This window comes from Protopterus annectens, chromosome 5.part0 (assembly GCF_019279795.1).
Source record: "Protopterus annectens isolate FY-2018-M chromosome 5.part0, PAN1.0, whole genome shotgun sequence".
Lineage (NCBI taxonomy): Eukaryota > Metazoa > Chordata > Ceratodontiformes > Protopteridae > Protopterus > Protopterus annectens.
The window spans coordinates 712,728,978-712,753,016 of record NC_056735.1 but is presented as its reverse complement, the minus strand read 5'-3'; positions in this window follow the sequence as shown (position 1 = coordinate 712,753,016).

Here is a 24,039-nt window from a genome sequence, read left to right as displayed (position 1 = left end):
AACAGACACACCTGTGAGATAACTGGCATTAGTTATTATGTACAGTGTCAGTCATGTGTTGTCTTTTATATAGGGAGAACAAGCAGAAGGTTAATGGATCAAATGCTGGCATATGTTAGAGCTATAAAGAAAGTCGATACAGAAAATGCTTTAGGCAAACACAGTCTACAGTGTAAAACTTTTAATAAGTTTGTATTTTGTTATATTAAAAAGCTAGAATTGATATGTAGCGGACATTGAAGTGGTTCTTGACAGACCTGAACTAGTTTGGCAGTTGAAATTTAATTCCTTTTCCTATCTTGGTTTGAATGATAGAATTAACATGGCTTGTTTTTTAAAGTTAAAACAAATGCATTATTAAGTGGAAGATGATTTGTTGTATTTAGTCATGTGATTACTTTCATTGGAGAATTATTAGTGTTTGAATGTCTGATGAAGTTTTTTTGTACATTTGACAGGCCGAAAGTGCTTATACTTTTTATTAAAATCTGTCAGTTTCCATAAACTCATGTGTTACTTTTCATTTTCTTGTTTTCATATAGTGTTTCATGCAGTTAGCTGTAGTTTTAATTGATAAAGACATTAAAGAGAATAGGGCCAAGTATAGATCCTTGGGAGACCCCAACTGATACCAGGTGAAAAAAATGAGAATTCATTTTGCCATTTAATGGACTGGGACCTATTGGAAAGGTAGCAATAGAACCAGGCTAGGAAGGAGTGAGTCCTAGGTTTACAGGTTTTGGTAGGAGAATGTAATGAGAGATAAGTTGAAAGCTTTTGCTAGGTCTATACAGAGGCAGGATACTAAGTTTCCAGCATTTCTGATTAAGTTAATGTTAGTAAAATTAAGGAGGGTGGTTGTAGTGCTATGGTGCAGTTGAAATCCATGTTGGCATGGGGATAGTGGTATGAGGGAAAAGTTGGGTTTGTACACATGTCTCTAGCACTTTGGACAATAGGGACAGTATAGTTCTATGATGATAGTCTGTGAGTTCATTTGAGTTACCTCTTTTATGAAGAGAGAAGGGGTATTTTTTTTCTAGAAAATATCAATTTTGGGATAGATACTGGATAAGCTATGGCATCACATGCAAGTTTTAGGTATTCAGCAGGTAGATTGTCAGGTGTAGGGTGGCAGGTTTGAGTTTAAGAAGATAACTTTTCATGGTTGAGACTGGTGTTAATGAGAAGAAGTTGGGGGTGATTACGGGCAAAAGGGGTGGTGACATTGAAATGGAATTCTGTAGGATTTGTAAAGCAGGAAGTTAAGTTATTGAGAAGAGAGAATACTGATTTGATGAACATGGAAGGGATGGCTTGAGAGATGTTGAGATGGGATAAGGTGGATGAAGGTATGGAGGTATTACTGGAGTGAAGAAGTTAGTATATGGAAGCCCACTGGGATTTGGGGTTTTTATGTTTTTTATTTTGGAGATTTGTATAGTAGATTTTCTTATCTAATTTGTCATGATATTTGGTACTGTGCCTGAGATGTTTATAATGTTGAAAATTTGTCTTGCTTTATTAAAGGTCCAACATTTCCAGGCTTTCTCTGTTAGTTTCATGAGTTGTTTAATATGTCTAGATAACAAGGCAATTTGATTTGCTTTGCTACATTTTGTTCTGAAGTGAGCAAGTTAGTTTAGAATGTTTAGGAAGGTATTGTTAAATTCAGTGAACGCTTCATCAAGGGGGAGATGTGTAAGGTAGTTTCAGTTACAGTGTTTTTAGCTGGAGATAAACATGTATTTGTTGATGTTCGACAGATTACTAACTGTATTTAAGTAGAGATTTATTTGGGTGTTAATATGTTGTCATCTGGCAAAGATGGGGAGATGGTCACCTAGAGAATCTGCTAGAGTTTGGAGGAAGAGATTTTACTTTGAGAAGATGTGAGATTCTAATCAGTAATAGTGCCCTTATTGTTGCTTTTGTTGAGATGGGTGGGGGTATGGATTAACTGTGTTTGACCCTAGAGATTTATTGCATTGACTGGGCTGTTAGAGGCAACAGCAAGCCAGTCAATTTCAAGATCATCCAGTATTATTTGCTCTTGTGCAATAAAAATGAGGCCCTGGAAAATTAATTAATTTATTTATTGTCATTTGTTTAGTGGTCTTCTATGATATTGATTTTTTTGCCTGGTAAACTATAGACACCAGTATAACCAAAGAGTAAAACCTCCCAGAGAGTAAACACTCCGTACACCCCACACAATCCAAAAGTAAAAATAGCTAAAAACTACAGGTACCAACAAAGCTGTTAAAGTCCAAAGTCATCCAATCCAAAATAAAATTATTCCGTCCACAATAAACTGATTTATTCAAAAATCATATAAAAACAATGGTAAGCGCTTTCACCCGACAAGGCTTCATCAGACTATATGGTCTGGCATTTGACACAGGATGTGATATAGGTAGCTAGAAAAATGCAATGCTTGTATGTTTTTCAGTTCAAACCTTTAACTATATACATCAGATCTGTAAACAAAATATTAACAGCATCAAATAAGTACTAACAATTTAACATGAATAAAACAAAAGAAAATTAAAAAGCAAAATCCACACCTATACATTTTAAATCACTTGATTAAAAAAAACAAGATTATTTACAATTATTTTCATGAATGGTCAGATTAATATCAGTAGCTTCAGATGCTATGTACATTCCTTTCTGCTTTAAATAGTTGAGCTAGGGCAGTCATATATTAAAAACCCTTGCTTCTTTTCTACTACAGCTCTTTCTTCAATCTTCCTAATTTGATCAGTTGTGTTTATTAGTTCTCACTCTATCAGAGGATTCAAGCATTTTTATTTCTTTGTAACTGGCTTTTTAGTTGCAAATACTATCACTCCTAACTGCTCTGTCTGGTTTTTAAGTTGGTCCAGAATCCTAGTAAAATGTTTTCCTGAGAGAATTCTGCCTCCTCCTGCAGGATGCCTCTAATAATATCCCTCAATGAATTTTTCAAATTATTTAACAAATACTTAGCCATGTCTAAAACCGCTAGTCCACCCATATGCAAGGGCAGCATTAATTTAGATTTCACCACTTCTTGAACCTCTTCCTCAGAGTAATTTCCTTAATTAGGGACTCTTGTTATGCATCCATTAGGTGGGGCATTAATAGGGAATCTGAGTAGTTTCTTATTTTCAGCACATCTGGACCCTGTGACTTGGTTGTATATATTGCTTGATAATAGCTTCTAAGAATGTTATCTACCTCTTTTACTGTGTTTCTTAACTGAGCAGTTTTGTAATTGAGGAACCTGTCTTTCTACTACTTGTTGTCTAAGTCTGCCAGCCAGTGCCATTGTACTCTGTGGGTTATCTACTGCATATATATCCCTTAAAACATTCTGTTGGAGTCATACCTTATTATCTTCTAATTGTTGCCTTTTTGCCAGTAGTGATCTTAATTGCACCCCCTCTTTTCCGCGGTGAGGCTTGCTTTTTTTTTTTTTCTGTAGGCTTTTAATTTTACATAAAATGGATTCATAACGTCATTTTGAAACTCTTTGTTTAAAATTTCTTTGAACCTATTCCAGTAAATTAGAATATCTGATTCCATATGTTGTATTTATTGAATGAATATCTCCTGAACTCATTTCTTAAAGGGATCAAATCTGAGATAGAAAACAGGAAATCTGCAGTGCTGCTCAAGATGGGCAGCTTAATGTGTTATTAATAAGACTTTAACATATACATGATCTGAAATGACAGTTGGGCCATACATAATCTTATTAACCTTATCTTCTTGGCCACAAGTGATCACTACTTTATCAGTCTTAGATGACATCTTAAGGCAAGCTGAATAGAAACAATAATCCAAGGTACAATTAAACCTTGTAGGGATAGTTACATTTAATAAACTCATCACATAAAGATTTTTCTTAAATTTCTTCTCTGTACTAATTAATTTAACTTTATTTCCCCCTGAGGCCTCCTTTTCATGGAAGATCATATTCTAGTCACAGAGTATCAATAGCGTGCCTTCACTACAGTAAAATATTTCTAACATCACTTGCCTTAAGGAGAAAAGAGAAGAGAAGTTCTGAGGGGGATTATAGTGATACCAATGTTATTCTGTGTCCAAATAAATTCCATTTAATTGCTGTAAACCTACCTTGATCGTCCAGCATAAGATTTGCTATAGCAAAGTGGAATTCACGGTTTTTTCCATATTACAACCCTGTGTTTCCCTAAACCTTCAGAGATTACCCTTCCTAGGAATTGAAATCATTTCATATATAACTTTTCATGCTCTTGAATCCCTAGGTACGTCTCCTGCAGGGATACTAAATCAGCTTCCAGCCCTTTCAACATGTTAAATATCTTTGCTGTCTGGATTAGTCATGTTATTAATGTTCCAGATTATAAGATCACAAGCAACCATCACATTAAACTTGGAGGCTGGCAGATTCCAGTCCAGTGCAAGCTATCTCTGGCAGTCCTCCCACGCTAATAATTTTGTTTCTATTTTGTGCCCTTCTTCCTGAATTGGTGCTTTGGTACCCATACTCTAACTTAATCAATTTCATTAACATGCCAGTGTAACAATTTCCCTGGCACATCCATAAATGTTTACAGGTCATGTGTGAGATCTGATCCATCCTAAGGAAAGAAACAAATATATTTAACAGTAAGCAAATATAAATAAATAAAATATCACAAATTACTGTCTTCCAAAGTAAAACCAGGACCGAAACACTAAAGGTGGAGGAGTGTCAACATTCACCAAGGATATTCACGCCACCAGGCTAGTTTTTCAACACAATGCGTCTGAAATTCTCCAGGTGCAACTAATACTAGGTAAGACTGCAATCCAAATTGTAGCTTGCTACAGATCCCCCACCATGCCCCAAAATTCTCACTACACCTTTCAAAACATACTGGAAAATATTAAGATAGAACCAAACACCCTAATACTGGGTGATTTTAACTACCCTGCCATTAACTGGGAAAACTACTCGTGTACCAAAACCTTTGCCCAACGGTCCTTGGAATTCATAAATTCTAATGCCCTGGATCAACTAATCCATAGTCCCACCAGGGGCTCCAATGTCCTAGACCTGGTCATTACCAACATGGGAAATCGATGCTCCACAACTATGATCACCCCCTCGTTAGTCAGGTCTGACCATAAGCTAATCACCCTTAACATCCACATCCCACCCCCACCCCCTAGTAAGGATTAAGGAAACCTCCATAAAAAACTTCTCCAAAGCCAGCTTCATGCTACTCAAGTCAGAAGTGACAAACTTCATGACACCCATGCAGACAGGACCTGAAAGTTCAACTGCTGAAACCTACACTAAGGCACGGTACGAGCACATCCACTCATGCATGAATCGTGCCATCCCAAATAGAACCAAGATGCTCTCATCCTAAAAAAGGAAGCCAATTTGGTGGTCCCCTGCCATAAACAAACTTTATAACAAAAGGAAGAAACTGTTGCAGAAAAGAGGAAAATCCCAGGATGCAAAAAACTCCCTTACCAGCCTCAGTAAGAAACTGAGATCCCTCATAAAATCCTCCAAAGCTAGTTACGAAAATAAAATTGCCAAAGATTCCAAAGACAACCACAAGGCATTCTATAACTATGTCAAGAATCTAAATGGCAATGCTCAGATCTGCTCTGAGCTAAAACAGAATGGCATTAAATATACTGATCCCAAGGATATTGCCAATATCCTGGCAGATCGATTCAGTGCCAACTTCACCCCCCTCTCACCCCCTAAATGGCCCATCTCAATACCGGAAGATTGCCAAATTCTGGTAATAACGGTCACACAGGTAAAAAACACACTCTCCAAGCATCCATGGGACCAGATGACATCCTGGCCTGTGTACTACATGAACTACAATATGAACTGGCACCTCACCTAAGTGTCATGTTTAATCATAGCCTCACCTCAGGTTTCGTGCCCACTGAGTGGCGCAGAGCTACAGTTATCCCACTCCACAAGGGAGGATCCACCTTGGATCCTGGAAACTACCATCCCATCAGTCTGACAAGCCTTATCTGCAAGGCCATGGAGCGTATTATCATGGAACTTATAAAAGACAGTGGCAACCTTCAAACAGTGGACCCCACCCAGTTTGGGTTCGTGAAGGGCTGATCTTGTATCCTGAACCTGATTGACTTCTTCGAATCAGTCTCCAGAGCCATGGACAAGGGTAAGGTGGTCCACACAGCCTATCTAGACCTTGCCAAGGCCTTTGACACCATCCCCCACTTTGGAATCATAGATAAACACTAAGCTGGGCATTAATCCCTACGACACCCAATGGGTTGCTAACTGGCTTACTGATAGAACCCACACTGTAAAAGTAGCCGACTCCAAATTCAGCTCTAGACAAGTGACAAGTGGAGTACCTCAGGGTTCAGTCCTGGGACCGCTCTTGTTTGGCATCTACTTCTCTGAAGTACAGGCCAACACTAAGGGACTCTGGCTAACAAAGTTCGCAGATGTCTGCAAACTGGGAGCCATTATTGAATCCCCAAATGATGTGGATACTCTACAAAAGGGCCTTACAGAAACAGATGCTTGGTGCCAGAGCCATGGGCTCAATGCCAAGAAATGTATAGTTATCCCCTTTGGGAAAAAACATCTACCCGTGAATTACCATATAATTGGCAGTACACTAAACACTGAAAGTGTGATAAGAGACTTAGGGACACAGGTGGACAGTGGTCTCACCTTCGATAACCACATCGCCACAACAGTCAGGAAATCCTTCTATGTGGCACACCTCATCACTAAGGGCTTTTCATCCGAAAAAAAAAGGAGGTAATTGTCCCACTGTACTCATCCCTCATTAGACCCATTATAGAATACAACGTCCCATTTGGTATGTACCTCTCAAGACATATGCAACAACTGGAAAGGCCGCAGAAATACCTCACTAAAAGAATCACAGGCCCAAAGCAGATGCCCTACGCTGACCACCTTAAAAACTCCAGCTATACTCTGTCACATATTGTCTACTCAGAGGTGATCTCTGCTTAACATACAAGGCCATGTCAAACCCAGAGCTGTTGGACATGCTACACTTAAAGAAATCCCAATCTCTCAGAGCCACACGCTCCAGGGATCTAAACCTTGTCATCACAATAAACAAAACATGCTGGAGGGATAGGGTCTTGACCCAGAGACTCACCAGACTCTGGAATAGATTGCCTATACATGTCAAGCAGAGTGCCTCTTTGGCCCTCTTTAAAAGGAACCTTGACGACTGGATGGGAGAAAGGAAATTCACCCCGGGGATCATGTCAGTCGCCCTGCTAGACAGGGGTCCAGGGAAGTAAATAGTGTGGGAAGAAATAGCCAGGGAATTGTTATGGCTAGGCTTGTATAGGCCCTAGGGCTGATAGCCTAGTACCAACCTATGAACTTATGAACCTAAGAGGTTCTGCTCAACACCTAGCAGGACTGCAGGGTCCCACTCATCTCACAGATGGGTGCTATCATTTAGTTACGAGACTCTGCAAGTTCTGCTTTAGCTAACTGACTAATGCAATCTTAAAATAATAAAACACTGTAAGCCAACTATTTAACAATTCTCAGTTTGGTAGTAGTTGAAGTCAATAATAGTCATGTCGCATGTCTTGTGTATTCAGATGAGACACTGAGGCACTGTGCTGCGTTCAAGTTGTTCCTTGCACATAAACACATCAGGAGCTGTAACTGGAACACATATTTAAGCTAACTGACTGACTCATTACTTCAAACACACTCACATATCCATCTCCATTCATGCCTGCATTCACTCTGACTGACTATAGAAAATGGCACTGATCATGCACATGCTCAGTAACTTATATGCCTGTGCTATCTAGCTTCAGTGGCTGACTAAGTATAATATACACAATGATCTACATCCTCCCTCTTTAATTTGTTCAACATGCAATTGGAGAACAAGCTATTTTTACAAGCTATATATCACAGCAACATTTGACAACAAATGAATTCAAGTCCAAGTCGTTGTGTATCTCATAATGGGTCTGGAAATTCTACCCAGTGTGGTCACATAAAAACTTTGACTGGGCTGAGCAACAGGGACAATCTCTGGGGAGTCTTTTATAATTGGAACTTTGGGGACTACATCAGGATTACTTGCAGAAGATACACTGACCTCTGGAATTTGAATATGTAGAGTTGCTCTGAGAAATAGTCTGTGGCACAGGCAATCTGCTGCATCACTGGTTCAGAGACTGGCAGTATGTGCCTTCGATTCCTCCTGAAATCCATTCCATCAGATTGCATGATGTAAGATCTTTGTTCTTCACAAATATTTTTGACAATACCCACTTGGTCATATCCTTTAGTTTGCATTCTCACAATCTCTCCATGACTTAATGGTCTGAGGAGTTTGCTGCATTTATCATAGTACAACTTTTGTGACTGGCATTTTTTCAAAAGTTGAGTCTTGACCATTCTGTTGTTCTTTACATTTGGTTTCAATAATTGTTAACTGATCAGCAGAGTTGTTCTAGTCTGTCTGGACATCAATCTTTAACCAGGTGAATGAAGCAAATTATCTCGAGGAATGTTTCTGAGATTAAGTAGCTTAAGAAAAGCATTGGTAGCATCTCTCCTGCATTTCTCCAACAAACATTTCGCACTTTGAACTGCACGTTCAGCTAATCCATTGGACTATGGATACTCAGGACTACTAGTAACATGGACAAAGTCGCAAGACTCAGCAAAATTCTTGAACTGGTGACTTGTAAACTGTGCACCATTGCCAGATATGACTTTGTACAGACAACCATGAACAGAAAAATGTCTCTTCAGTTTTGTAATGACAGTGCTGGACGTTAAGTTAGGAAGAAGGTCAGTTTCAAACCAAATCGAATAAGAGTCTTCTAACACTAAATAATGTTGACTATTCCATTTGAAAATATCAGTAGCAACTGTTGACCATTCCTTCTCTATATCTTTTGACATAGAAACCCAAAATACTATGCCTGTTGCCCTTCTTTTAGCAGAATCAGTACCCGGGTGACCTTGATGCAAAATTTTGAGACATTCTTATTGTAGCAATTACCATTTAAAACCTTTCATGATGATTCCATCTTCCATCATGAGCCCAACTCTGTAAGGAAAATGCTTCTGTATGTCAAGAGGTAAACTGGTTTGTCATGCTGGCCATCCTTGGCTGATAACATGTTTTAGCTTCTGGAGAATTGGGTCTGAAGCTATATGATTTCTGAGTTCATCAAGATGTGATGAGGAAAAATTTTTGACTTCCATGACTTCAAAGTCTACTTTCTCATTATCATGCTGTTTTGTTGTTTGTCTGGGTGCTCTTGACAAAGCATCAGCAAGGTATAGAAATTTGCCTTTTGTATAGACAATATTGAAATGGTACTTTTGAAATTTTAACATCATGCATTGCAAGCATGCTGAGGCTGTATGTATTGGATTTTTTCAGAACTGTCAGTAGAGGTTGGTGATCAGTCTCTATTTGAACAGGGTTGCCATAACTACAATCATTGAACTTCTGACATCCGAACACTACTACCAAAAGTGCTTTTTCAATTTGTGCATACTGCATTTCAGTTTGAGTTAAAGTTCTGGATGCACAGGCTACTGGTATGCCTTCTTGAAGACATCCTGCATCAAGGCCATACTTTGAAGCATCACACGAAAAAGTTACATGTTTGTGAACATCATAATATCTCAATGTAGGTGGACTGGCAATTTTCTGTTTCAGAACATCAAATACTTTTTAGTGCTGTTTCAACCAGGACTAGTTTACATTTTTGCATGTCAACTCACTTAATGGTGCTGAAAGCTCACTCACTTATGGGTTGAACTTTCCTAAATAAGTGACCATACCAAGAAAACGTTGTAAAGATGTGACATTTTCTGGAACTAGCATCTCAAGAATTGCTGCTTGTTTAACTGGAGCTTGTTGTAAGCCAGAACTGGTAAACAAATGACCCATATAAGTAACTTATTTCAGTTTGAATTTTCATTTCTGAGGATTCAGCTTAAGATTTACTTCATGAGCGTGGTCTAGAACTTTCTTGAGGTTTCTATCATGTTCAGCTTTGCCATTACTCCCTATAATAATGTCATCTACTATGCTAGCACATGGATAACCAGAAAAAATTTCTTCCATTGTACGTTGAAATACTTCAGTGGCAGAATTTATCCCAAATGGCATTCTCAAGAATCTGTATCTATCAAATGGTGTACTGAAAATAGTTAACAATGAAGATTTCTGATCCAGCGAAATTTGCCTAAATTAACTTTTTGCATCTAAGACAGAAAAAGCAGTGGCATTTGGCACGAGTGCAGCTATTTCTTCTACTGTGTGCATCGGATGATGAGGATGTTTAAGCGCTTTTTTAAAATCTCTCGGATCAATGCATACTCAGATATCATCTCAGCTTTTTTTTATAAGCTATGACCATGGAGGCTACCCATTCAGTCGGTTCCTTTACTGGGTTATTTCACCTAAATTCACCATTTTGTCTAGCTCTGCTTTTGCTTTGCTCTGCATTACTACTGGAACCTTTCTTGCTGGTCTAACAACTGGGCTTACTTCATGGTTTAACTTCATAGAATATGTGACTGGAAGTTTGCCAAGCTCCTCTGTGAAAATATCAGCATATTCACTAAAAATATTCTGTGTAAAACTATCATTGTTGTTCAGATTTATATGGTGGACCTCTTTATTAAATGAAATCAGTCCCATTCTCAAACTGTATTTCAGGCCTAACAATGACTGCACATGTCTTTTGATTACGTAAAACTGCAAGTCGTAGCTGTTCCCAGCAGAATGACATGTGAGAACTACTGCACCATCAGTTTGAACCTCTTCACCACCATAAGCAACTAGTTTTGCACACTTTACTGAATCAAGGTTTTCAGCAGCCTTTACTTTGGCAAACATTTGTGCTGATATAACATTGCATTTGGATCCAGTGATTTTTTAAACTCTACAGGTTTCCCATTAATCCAAACAGTACAAAATATTTAACTCTTTGCTGCCAACTGATAATCTACAGTGTTAACAGTTTCATTAATCACAGAGACACCAGCAACATAGAAAGTTTGCTCACAGCTCTCTATTTGATTTACTTGTTTATTTGGATGCTCTCTTTTAATAAAAGTATCTGCCACTTTAGACTTGCAAAGCCTTTTGAAATGGATTCCACTTTTTACATTTATGACATTGCTGACCAAAAGGTATGTACTTCTCTTGTTTAGGTTCATGACTGCCTCCACAATTACGACAGCTAACAAAAAGGTCTGGGGTAGCAAACAACCTTTTCGGTTCATATTTCTTTTTAATCTTAGCTTGATGTTGTACACTATCAACATTCGCACTGGCAGACACTGCCTGCACATTTTTATCATTCATAAGTATATTTGTATGCTTTTCTGTAAGCTCATATTTATTTATTTAACATTTGTTTACTGGGAAAGTCCAACTTGGAACAAACCCAATTTTAAGTGGAGGCCGAGGGAGAAATGCTCCAGATACATAGGTTCATAGGTTCATACTAGGCTATCTGCCCTAGGGCATTTATAAACCTAGCCAGAGTGTGTTTGGCTTTCGCCACCCATTTTAAATTAATTTTGCTATGCCCTTTTTCGAGGTTAGTATACTGTGCCTCTGTCTAACAGTGACACAGAAGTGATACCCGGGGTAAACCTATGATCTCCCATCCACTCATCAAGATTCCTCTTGAAGAGAGTCAATGATGGACTCTGCCTAACCTGGACTGAGATTTTATTCCAGAGTGAAGGGAGCCTCTGGGTTATGAATCTGTCCCTACAGCATGTCCTATTTATTTCAGTGCTGAGGTTCAAGTCTCTTGAGCACGTAGCTCGATGGGATTTGGATTTTCTGAGGTGCAGCATGTCCATTAATTCCGGGTTGGACATGGCTTTATACGTCAGGCACAGATCGCCTCTGAGCAGGTGGTATGCCACTGAGTAGAGCTGGAGTTTCTTTAACCGGGCAGCATATGGCATCTGTTTGAGCCCTTTGATCTTCTTGGTGAGGTACTTTTGGGGTCTTTCCAGTTGCTGCAGGTGTCTGGTAAGGTACATCCCAAAAGGGGCATTGTACTCAATTATGGGCCTGATGAGGGATGAATAAAGAGGCACAATGACCTCCCCTGATCTAGATGTGAATCTCTTAATGATTAGGTGGGCTATATAAAATGTTTTTCTAACCACTTTGGCCACGTGGTTGTCAAATGAGAGATTGCTATCAACTTGGGTCCCCAGGTCCCTAATTACTTCTTCTGTACTTAATGGATTACCACCTATGTGGTAATTTGTGGGCACTTTGTTTTTGCCAAAGGGGATGACTATACACATTTTGGTGTTTAGCTTGAGGCCATGGCTCTGGCACCAGTTGTCTGTTTCTATGAGGCCCTTTTGGAGGATGCTTGTGTCAGCTGGAGAGTTGATTATGGCGCCCAGTTTGCAGTCATCTGCGAACTTGGTCAGCCACAGTCCTTCCATGTTGGCCTGTACCTCCGAGAAATATATACTGAACAAGAGAGGTCCCAGGACTGAGCCTTGTGGGATGCCACTTGTAACCGGTTTGGAGTCTGACATGGCTCCAGCAATTCTAACCATGTGGGTTCTGTCCTTGAGCCAGTTTGCAACCCATCTAGTGACATAGGGGTTTATATTTAAGCTGGTGAGCTTATCTATAATGCCCGAGTGGGGTATTGTATCGAAGGCTTTTGCGATGTCCAGGTAGGCTGTGTGGACCACCTTCCCCTCATCAATGGCCTTGGTGACTGTTTCAAAGAAATCAACCAGGTTTAAGAGGCAGGATCTGCCCTTAACAAAGCCAAACTGGGTAGGATCCAGTGTCTGTAGGTCCTCAATATCTTTATTTATGAGGTCCATGATGATCCTTTCCATAGCTTTGCAGACCAAGCTAGTCAGGCTTATGGGGCTATAGTTTCCAGGATCCATTGAGGCACCACCTTTGTGGAGAGAGACCACTGTTGCTGTACGCCACTCTTTGGGTACATATTGTGTAGTAAGGCTGAGATTGAACAGTAGTTTTATGTTTGGGTTTAGCTCTTCTTGGAGTTCATGTAGGACGCAGCCCGGGACACCGTCTGTTCCCATTGATGCTGTGTTTTTTGCTTTGGAGAGGGCAGCTCTTACCTGAGCATCTGAGATGTCAGGGGGGCAGCACTCTGCTGGGATAGATATTTGCCCTTTTGGTGGGGGGGGGAGTTTGCGCTGAACCTGCCAGCTAGGATGTTGGCAATGTCTGTGGGTTTGGTGTATTTTTTGTCATTTTGGACTAATTCTGAGCATATCTGGGAATTCCCACCCAGGTTCCTAACATAACTAAAGAAAGCCTTGTGATTATTTTTAGTGTCCTGTGCAATTTTTCTCTCAAAGCTGGCCTTAGACGATTTTATGAGTGACCGTAGTTTTTTGCAACTACTGATCAGAGATGCCTTCCTTTTTTGGGATTTTGCTCTATCATGTACTAGCTTCCTCATTCTGATGTATAGTTTGTTTATGGCTGGGGTCCACCAGACAGGACGTCTGCCTTTGGAGGATTGGGTCTTGGTTTTATTTGGGATTGCATGACCAATGCATTCCTGAAGGTGTTCATAGAATGCGATGTCTTTGTAACATGAGAGGAAACTGGAGTACCCAGAAGAAACCCACACAAATACAGGGAGGACATGCAGACTCCCCACAGAATGCACCTCAGGTGAGAATCAAACCAGAGAACCTCTTGCTGTGAGGTGACAACGCTACTGCTGCATCACTGTGCCATCTCATGTATTTGACAAATCTCAGTTGTGTTGCTTAACTTTAGATCACTGCCTCGAACCAAAATCTTTCTCATTGCATCATTAACACCACACACAAGCCTGTCTTTTATCACTCGTCTCTCAAAGATCACCATATCTGCATATTTTAGCTTTATTTCTTAAGTCGGTAATATATGTTGGTATAGTTTCACTGCACTTTTGATTTCTTGTGTAAAACATGTGCCTTTCCATTGTAATATTTGTTTGAGGGTTACACATTTCTCTAAATTTATGTTTTAAGCACTCAGGGGCTTTCCACATTTCAGCCTGTATCACAATATGGTGGTTCTCCCCCTCCTCTGCATACATGGCAGGTGCATACATAAATGAACATTCCCTCTCAATGGCTTCTGAGCCCATTAATTTAAGAAGTATGAATGCCTTTGTACATGCGTCTTTATCAGAAAATGCAGCCTCTATGAAAATATAATAGCAAAACGAACTCCACCAAGCACCAGTTCGTATAAGGTGACACAGAGAAGTAGAATATATAAATGGATGTCACCAAATAAAATACTCAACTCAATAGCTTTAATACACGCCATCAGAAAATACTCACAAACCATTTCACTCTGTTTAAATACACAATCAATTATCACATATCATATCATCCAATTAAACAATTAATTAATATACACTTTATAAAAAAATTTTTTTATAAAATTCATTAAAAACATAATTAATTATTAAATAATTGCAGTATATTCTGTTCTTTATTTATACCTAACTTTCTATATTTTAAAAAACATTTCACATTTATTGCTTCATTTAAACCAGGAAATTTATCAGAATTCAACCTGACCTGCCATAATGTTTCCTTTTGTTCCAAAACTCTATAGTCAGGTTTGCAAATTTCCAACACTGAAAATACAAATTTTTAAAAATTCACAATTAATGGAATGTTTATACAAGGCATTATTGTCGCTCTTGCTTTTAATGCTGTATATATGTTCTTTAGTCATTCCTACATAAACTGGGCATGACATACCAAGTCTGCATATCCTGGTACTTCAAAAATTCTATCACTATTCAATATTGAAATACTAGTACCAACAGAAATGAATCTACAGATTTTACAGCTATGACAGCAAAACATGCCTTTTTTCTCAATAATATTTTTCTTAAAAACAGTATTCTGATATTCCAGCATGTTTTTAATATTATGAGAATTCCTAAAAACAAAGTGTGGTTTACCACCTAAAACCTTTGCAACATCCTGATTTCCTTGAATCACTCTCCAATTTTTAGTTAAAACTGATGCAATAATATTCATTTCACCACTCATTTCCAATGAACATATACATTCCTTTTTAGGGGTCTTAAGTTTACAATTATTGATTCTGTTATAATTCAAAGGTTTATTTAATATTGCTGGAAATAAAGATTCATGTTTCTCAAAAATTTCATTTCCACTATTTATTAAAACATCAAAGTCATAACCTCTCTCCACAAACAAAGAAGTTATAAAATGAAATTCTTCAACTAAATCTTTCTTTTTACTAGTCATCCGACTAGCTCTTATATATTGCCCTCTTGGGATATTTTTGATAATATGTCTAGCATGGTTGCTTTTGTAATGCAAGTAACCATTCTTTTTCTATATATTTTACTATGGAACCTATATTCAGTAAGGTCCCACCATAAACATACATCTAAAAAGTTCACCGTTAAACCTATATCACCAATGGTAAATTTTAAAAAAATGACTATTAATCTGCATGGTGAGATTTTTACTACCATTTCATTTCCTTCAATTATAAAAATTAAATCATCAATGAACCTTTTATAGAAAACAATAGTAAACTTCTTTAATATAATAGATAAAATATCCATTTCATAACTGTATTGGCAAATGAATTCCTTTCCTTTGCCTGTAATACTGTTTATCAAAATGAAATAGTTGTTTTCCAACACAATTTCTAAAACCACAAATAGTGGAAATTATGTCATTTGAAACTAATTTGTTCCTAGTTAAATAAAGGGCGAGCTTTCAATACTTTATCATGTGGATGATGCGTATACAGTGATGTGACATCCAAAGTAAAAATAATATGCTTTATGGGGTCAAAAACATTTTCTTTGGCAAAATTACTAACTTCTTCCAAAAATGCCAAGAATCTTTAATATATCCTAGAACAGCATCTATAATTAATGAGATACCTTCAGTACTAGAATGTGGACTTGACGGGGTCTTTTGGAATCCTTATGGATTTTAGGGATTCCAAAAATCACCCCTATTTTGGGATGTTGTACAGAACAAAAATTATATAATTCTACATTAATGTACCCCGACATTAAAGCTTCATATAACTGTGATTCAATAAATCTAAACTTCTTATGTATGTCAAACAACTTAACTTTTTCATATTCTTCTTGATTGTCTAAAATTTTTTCCATACTGCTGTTATACACTTGTTGTTCCATTATTACTACATTAGACCCTTCGCTTTTCATAAAACGCATTGTACTTCTTAAAGCTATAAGATGTTCTAAGGCCTTTCTTTCCTCTCTATTTAAATTATCATTATTTTTCTTAATATTTTTTAATGCCTTTTTTATATCCTCAATACATATCTTCTCAAATACTTCCATAGTGTGCTGTAATTTAGGAACAAAACTTGATGGTTTTATTAATGCTTTACTACATTCAGGTATATCATGCATCACATAGGCTAAATTTAAATTTCTAACAAATTTCTTAACATCAACAACTGTACAGCTATAATTAGCTTTATAATATGGCACAAAATTGAAACCATATTTTAATACATTTAACCTTGAAAAACATGTTCCGTTAAATTAATAATATTAAAACAGTCAATGTCATCCATCATGACTTCTTGTCAAAACAGTTGATTTATTACTTTGGTTCCTTTTTGCCATTAAGGCCTCATTTACTGTTTTAGGTTTTACACTAGTGCTTTCTTGTCCCCTGGCGGTGAAGGCCTATTTAATCCTTTACCCTTTGTGGCACCAATCTCTTCTATTTTTGCGCTACTACCATTAGGAACACTGACCTTTGCTGCTTTTTCACTAGTAATAACAGTTATATTATCATTGCCTTTATCAAAATCCCCACTGTCCACTATGTTCACCACTTCACTGAAAGAACGTTGATTAACCCCCAGCTATAATATTACTATGCTTCTTACCAGAAAAGTTATTATAAGCAGCATTATTATTATACAATCAGTTTAGAGTGCTTTCTATTGAACACTTCTGTGGCATGTACATTAACCTCTCGTGATAACACATTAAACAACAATTCAAAACTTTCACTAGATAAATTACTTTTAATATAATTTTCAATGGTGTTGATTTCCGTTCTCAACAAGTCCATTTTCTCTTTGTTGTTATCACTTAAAAGTCTCAAAAAATTCAGTCCTGCTTCATTAAAGAATGTCACCAAAGTCTTAAACATGGGATTCCCCAAATTAACCCCATTGGGGCATTTGAAGAACCAACAATACCAAGTTCCAAACATTTAGAAAAATAGCAGTTTTCCAATTGTAATGATTTGTACCTTTTAACAGTCGAAAGGATTCTCTTCTCCATGTAACAAATGTTCACAGCACAAATTGCAGACCATTTCTTCTTGCTCCTCGCCCGTTGCTTTCCATTGTGGGACTTCCCAGATCCACCACCGTCTCGTCTTCTTGAAATGATGTCAGGGCTCGGCGTCCTCTCCGCACTGCCTTGTGGTGATAAGAATCTTGTCAATAGTATTCACATTTTCACCCATTACTGTATAGATAAATTAAGTAAGGAGTCCAAAAAGTAACAAATAAAATAGCAAAATAAGGTGACACAGAGAAGTAGAATATATAAATGGATGTCACCAAATAAAATACTCAACTCAACATCATACGACTTCATCAGAAAATACTCACAAACCATTTCACTCTGTTTAAATACACAATCAATTATCACATATCATATCATCCAATTAAACAATTAATTAATATACACTTTATAAAAAAATATATGAATATATGAAAATATCATATTCTGGATTAAACACTCACCAGTTCTCAACAATATTATTATCAAACACTAGCGGTCCAGGTCTACGAAATCCCTCTCCCATAACAACAAAATACATTTAAATATAAGAATAGACCAGGTACTTGTAATTATGCTCAACTGCAGAACAATCTCCCTGAAAAGGCTTTACTTTAACACTGCAAACAATGCAAACACTCCGGACACTTAGGATACTTCAAAAAGTTTTAGTTAATGCAAAAATGTAGTACATTGCAAAAAAATATGGTCTTTGTAACCTTTGTAACCTTTTTACATTGGAAATTATTTCAAACACTTTCTTGTTTATTTCAAATACATTTATCAGCATGTCACAATTTTGGACAGTTTGTTTATCTCTGTAATTGACTGAAAGAACAGCACTGGTAGACTTTTTAGTAAATCTAGAACAGAAGCTGCCATTAAAAAAGGTAATTATTTTGAATGTTTTGAATGCTTTTCCACACATTCAGCAAATGAAAAAATATTTAAACGAGTTTAAGTACCTTTGAATAACTGCTGACCTGTTTGTGAGTTTGCTCCTGTATATTACTCCACTTCTAACTGCATACCTCATTGTTTACAAGCTGTTTCAGCTTCGGATCCCATTCTGATACCATGTCACATGTCTTGTGTATTTAAATGAGAAACTGAGGCACTGTGATGGATTCAAGTTGTTATTGTACATAAACACATCAGTAGCTGTAACTGAAACATACATTTAAGCTAACTGATTGACTCATTACTTCAAACACACTTGCATGTGCATCTCCATTCCTGCCTGCATTCACTCTGGCTGACTATACAAAATGACACTGATCTTGCACATGCTCAGTAACCTATGAGCACATGCTGTCTAGCTGCAGTGGATGACTAAGTACAGGACACATGATGATCTAAAAGTTATTCCTATGTTAAACAGCAGTAGAAAAACACAAGAATAGTAAGGAGGTGTCCAAATAATGCAGTATTTGTCCAGCTTTAAGTTCTAGCCTGAGAAGGAGTTTGTCTAAGTAAAAGAGGAATATTTTAGATTTCAGCAGTTTGTTCCAACTAATGAGGGACTGAATGATGTCTGTGTGTTCATTTGCTTTGGTGATTTTTTTTAAATGCGCATAGTTCTGTTTCATATAGCAATCAATTTTGTCATTCACTTTTTGCAGCTTTATACAAATGTTTGCTAGTGTCACTTCTGGCTCCAGAGAATCTGTGCACTGTATGGTCAGTGGGAATGAGGTCTGGAGTTCCTCCTGGCATGCCACCCATGAAGCTGAGTCATGTTATTTCCCTCTAGAGATTTTTGTTTCTTCATATTACCTTTTTCTAAGTAGGATTATGTTAGAATGCCCCTTTTGTATATAAGCAGAGTTGATAATTTTTTTTTGATTACAAAAAAAAGGTAATTTTAAAATGAGTTATAGCTGGAACGTGATCATAAGGCTGCTTTTACAATTTGTGTTATACTGGAAGTTAAAGTAATGCATGTATTTTGTGACTCTGTCTGGGTTTTTGTTGTCATACACTAAACTAACACAGACAAATACAGCTAATAAATTATTCATGTTGTTTATTTTTTCTTTCTTTTTTCTTAGGGATCTACCTCATTTTCCATAGGGACAGGGTTTCTTTGAGAATGAATCCTTATTTTATGCCTAAAGTAATATACAAGTTTACTTTAAGCCAAACAATCCATCTCCCTGTTTTCTTTACTGAATCTAAAAATGAGGGAGAAAGGATACTCCATACCATGGATGCCCACAAGACTACTTGGGTACTATTCCTGACAGAACATTGTCTCTCAGATCTTCGGCTCAATTGTTTATTTCTTGGGAAGGTAAGAAGGTACAACCTGTGTCAAAGCAGATTATCTTCAAATTGCTGTCTAAGGCTATTACCTTTTGTTCTACTTATCATAACAAATCTATTCCAGGCAGGGTCAAGGCTCTCTGTAACAGGACCTTGGCTGCATCTATGGCTTTTTGGAAAGGGTAGGATTCTGGAAGTGTTCTAGAAGCTGCTGCTTCATACTTAGTACATACTTTTACAAAGCACTATAGGCATGGTTCCTTCTATAGGTCCAGATCAAGCTTTGGTAGAACTATTCTCCAGGGGTTCCTGGACTCTTTGCCTTTCACCTCCCAAATGTAGTTAGCTGTGGTAATCTATTCATATAGCTAAGGCTCCTGCAGCACTGATCAATATGATGAACATAGTACAGTTTTGTAATTTGAAAGTACCATAACAACTGATGTTCGAATGATCACTGCTGTAGTAGTTGCTCCCTTCCTCCATCTCCCTTGTTTTTTTATATGTTTTTTTTTTATGCCAGGGTGTAGACATTTATGTTTTGTTGTTCCTAGCATAGTCTTTTCAGGGCTAACCCTCCCTCTTTCTATTGTCTAGAAAACTATGAAGGGCTTAGTGCCCAAACTTGTCATTTAGTTACCTCAGCTCACACTGCTTTACAGTCTGGGTGCATGGAAGGAGTCCTGAAGCTTTGGAAGCTGGTCGGCCATTATATCCTTGGCAGGATATAACCCACAGAGCTAAGTCTACTGCAGCAGTGATCATTCGAATGGGTCTATATCATTTTGTCGAAGCGACTACACATCAAACTTTATCCATCGAACACTAATTCCGTCAAACATTAATTTAAGCGAATTTCTTCCTGGGAAAGAAAAACAGTCGGCCAACCTAGTGACTCTCACAAAAAACACATTATTTAAAACCTACCCATGTGAGGGGCTATGCCCCCCACCCCCCCCCAATGTGGGAGTATGCACCCCCCACACCCCCCTAGCTAAATATATCAACTCTGAGATCACATTACAGTGTGGCAAGGGGAAAATTCCTGATGATGGCCAACAAGTCTTTCCCCTGGGAAGAAATTCGCTTTGATGAATGTTCGATGGACTTAGCGTTCGATGGATAAAGTTTGACAAACAGATGTTCGATGGGTAGTCACTTCGACGAAATGATATGTACTCCATTTGAATATCTACTGTTATGGTAAGTTCAACTAACACAACTGCACTTTTCTAGTTTACTTATTATATTGCTAGTTGACAGATAATGTTTTCACTCTGTTCTACATTACCTACTTTGTGTCTTAAACTTAATATCACAATGTTCCAGTCCAACTTTTCTTCATAGAGACCTTTTTTTAAAATTCCTCTGCTTTTTTGGATCCTGTGACAGTAACATAGTAAGGGTGGGGCAAAGGGAGCAACCACCCTGGGTGCAAAGTGTTAGAGGGCACGATCCAGGAATCCCTGCAACTTTTTTATGTACTGAAATACCAGTTCAGAAAGGCAGTTTAGCATTCTTTTTTGTTTCTTTTTGTTCTTCACTGGAAGAACTGGGGGTGGGGGGTGGAATTTGCTGCTGTAGAAGCTGATGTAGTTTTTGTTCTTCACTGTAAGAGACGGGGATATGTGGATTAGCTGCTCTAGAAGCTGATGCACCAATTGGGTTTCTACAGTAGGCCGAAGCCCTTTTTTTTTTTTTTTTTGCTCTTACCTTGAAGAGCTTGGGGGGTGCTTGGACTGTCAGATTGCCATGTCAAAGTTCAGAAAATGAGTTTGAAGATAGTAAGCTGTATTCACTGAGTTATGAATTTTGCAATAATGTAATTAAAGCAAAAGAGGCAAATATTCAGAAGGGATGCTGTATACACTTATTTCTTGGTAAATTTCAACAGGGTAAGGTAAACCATGAATTGTTGATAATAAAGTTAGGTAACTTGGGCTTACGTGCACCACTTGTTGCTGGGTTGCAGCATTACTACAAGACAGAAAGTAAAACGTTGTATACAAATCCAGTCAGGTAAAATTATGGGCTTTGGGAATGAGAGTACTACAGGAATCGACTCTGGGTTCTTAACCATTTAGTATTTATAGCTCTGATATAAAAAGTCCCACCAGACATGTTTACAGGTCATATTGATAAAGGGAAGATTTAACAAGGACTGGATAACTTCCACAGCTGGCCTAAAGGAAAAATAAACATTATAACTAATTCAGAAACAACAAACTAAACTACCTTCAGTTGCTCTAGATTTAACCATCATTTTATGTTTGGCTGCTCCAGAATTAATTTCTCCAAGTCTTTTGGGTTTCTAGTACCATAACAGGAATGGACCCCATTCCTAAGTCAAAGTATGATTAAAGTTCATGAAATTAATATCGTTTCAATCTTTGATGTTAGCCAAACGTGTTCTTCCCAGCACCCACAATGTGCCCAGAACTGACTCCTTCTGCAATTCATATGGAGTTACATATATCAGTAACATATCGAAATATGACTGTAAATTCATTTTAATGAGACCCATTGTATCTACTAGTATACGATCTGTCTGGGCATCCTTCTTCCACATTGCCCTTGTTTCTTCTTTCAAATCCTGGTATTTTATGACTTTGTGTGTCTCTCTCTCTGTGTAAGACACTGTAATCATTGGGTAAACCCATGTGATATAAACTTCATCATTCTCTATAAAGTTTTGTGGCTCATGTTTCTAATGCTTCTCAGCTACTTCACTATTGCAATGGTTGCACAATCCCCAATGCAACAGTCTTGCCACATTATTATGCCTTTTAGTATACAGACCTTCTGTCATTAGTGTATCACATCCAGCAACATGATGTGTGACTGTTTCCAGTTCTGATTTACAGAACCTGTATTTGTCTATTTCTCCCACATGTTCAATGGACTTTGTATGTAGTCACTATCATGGGCCTCCAATAATAACCTTTCATCATTTGGTTTAAATTTACCTCTCTGTAACCATTCCTATATCAGATCCTGATTGACATGAGGTTGTTCCATGAGTTTTCTGTACTTGCTATATTTATGCCTTTGCCACATTTCTTGACATCTCATCTGATCCTTTTCCTTGTATTGTTTCTTTTGTTTTTTGGCACATTCTGTTGCCGCCTGATTTTTGTTTAGATCTGCTTTGATTTCCATTCCTGCCTGACACCAGTATGCTTCTGCTAAACTAGCAGGAAAGTCATTTTACACTTCTCCTCATTTTTTAAAACTTTCACTATGTTTGGATCTGGTGAGGGCATGCAGTCTCATGACAGCACATCTATACATGTAATCAACTTTGAGGAGACCCATACCTCTTTCAGAATAAGGAATGTATAATCTTAGTATACACTGATTTTTTTTAATATATATCATTTAATAAGAGTGAAGCATTTTTCTTGTTTTTCTGTTCAATTGATCCAGTACCTTTTGTTGCCAATAAGTCACCCCAAATCTGTAAGTAAGAACAGGAAGAACAAATTGGCTTATAGCTTGGATTTTTTTTAATATATATCATTTAATAAGAGTGAAGCATTTTTCTTGTTTTTCTGTTCAATTGATCCAGTACCTTTTGTTGCCAATAAGTCACCCCAAATCTGTAAGTAAGAACAGGAAGAACAAATTGGCTTATAGCTTGGACCGTGTTCCTAGATGTCAGGGTTGTTTTCAGTATTAGTTTTAACCTTCTAGAATATTCCTTTCTGAGTTTTGTTTGCATTTGTTCATGTTTTCTTGTGATCCTTCATCAGTTTCTAAATATTTACACTCTCTCCTGCTCATGTTCCTTTGTATCACATTCCTTTCCTTGACTGATATGATTTTTTGGTGCTGTAGCTTTCCTGCTTTAAATTTTGCTTTTTACATTTATCAAGACTAAATGGCAATCTTATATCATCTAAGAAAGTTTTAGCTACTTGCATTTGTGCTTTCAACTCCCCGTCTGATGAACTATACAGTTTTAAGTAATTAGTTTTTGTTTGTGAAACATGGTTAAAGATAAATGACTAAAAAACAGTTCTGTCAGTGTATAATTGTTTTTATTGTAACAGACATTCTGAAAAAATCAGGTGGAGGTGTTATGAAATGTGAGATGATTACATGTTCAGTGATACCACCAATACTGTAGATCTTATAACTGTGACAATAAAGACTACCCTGGAGCACATACCAATTGTTGGAATGTATAGACCACCAAGTCAAGTTTTGATGACCTAGTGGAATCTATACATTTCTTGCATGAAACAAAGGAGAGAAGAATAAAAGTAGCTTGAGACTTAAATTTACCAGAAACAGACTGTAATAATATTGATTCTACAACATTAGTAAAGAAATAATTTACATGTGTTTTGGGAACAACAATTGTTTAAGATTGCAAAAACACAT